Source organism: Octopus bimaculoides, chromosome 27 (genome assembly GCF_001194135.2).
Source record: "Octopus bimaculoides isolate UCB-OBI-ISO-001 chromosome 27, ASM119413v2, whole genome shotgun sequence".
NCBI lineage: Eukaryota > Metazoa > Mollusca > Cephalopoda > Octopoda > Octopodidae > Octopus > Octopus bimaculoides.
In genome coordinates this window covers 7,038,377-7,038,875 of record NC_069007.1, presented here as the reverse complement: position 1 = coordinate 7,038,875, position 499 = coordinate 7,038,377, and the positions used below count along the sequence as shown (strand labels likewise).

Genomic DNA, 499 nt, shown 5'->3' with positions numbered 1-499 from the left:
CACCCCACCCTCGCATTCCCCAACACTACCACACTTCAACACCACCCCACTTCAACACCACACCACATCATGCCACACACGCCCCTGCACATACTAGCACTGACCACTTCTCAGCATCCACACCATCATCCACATACCTACACACACACATATCCACACATCAATGTCACTAGCCCCTATCCACACGCACACACTTACACACTCTCACACACGCACACACACCTTCATTTTGAGATTACCACTACTTTATTATCTCCCCTTCTTCCTAGCTCTCCTGTCTGACCACCTCTGTCCAACCAGCCACTATGATTGGCTGCTAGCCACTAAAGCATTTTTTATTCTTTCTCTGTTTATTTCCTCATGTTCCTTTCTGTTGAAGAGCATAGGCTCGAAACATAAAAGACTTTCTCACCTTCCCGAGCATTAAACTATTACACCTGTTTGTTGTTTATACCCCTGTCTTCGTTTTTTGTTTTTTTGTAAATTCCAACAATATATA

General features: G+C 44.3%; 1 protein-coding gene across 1 annotated transcript in view; it reads right to left on the bottom strand.

Annotated features, from left to right (window-relative positions):
• Positions 1 to 499, bottom strand: part of LOC106868984 (dentin sialophosphoprotein) — a 42,600-nt gene that overhangs the window by 28,352 nt on the left and 13,749 nt on the right. The gene's annotated exons all lie outside the window — the stretch shown is intronic.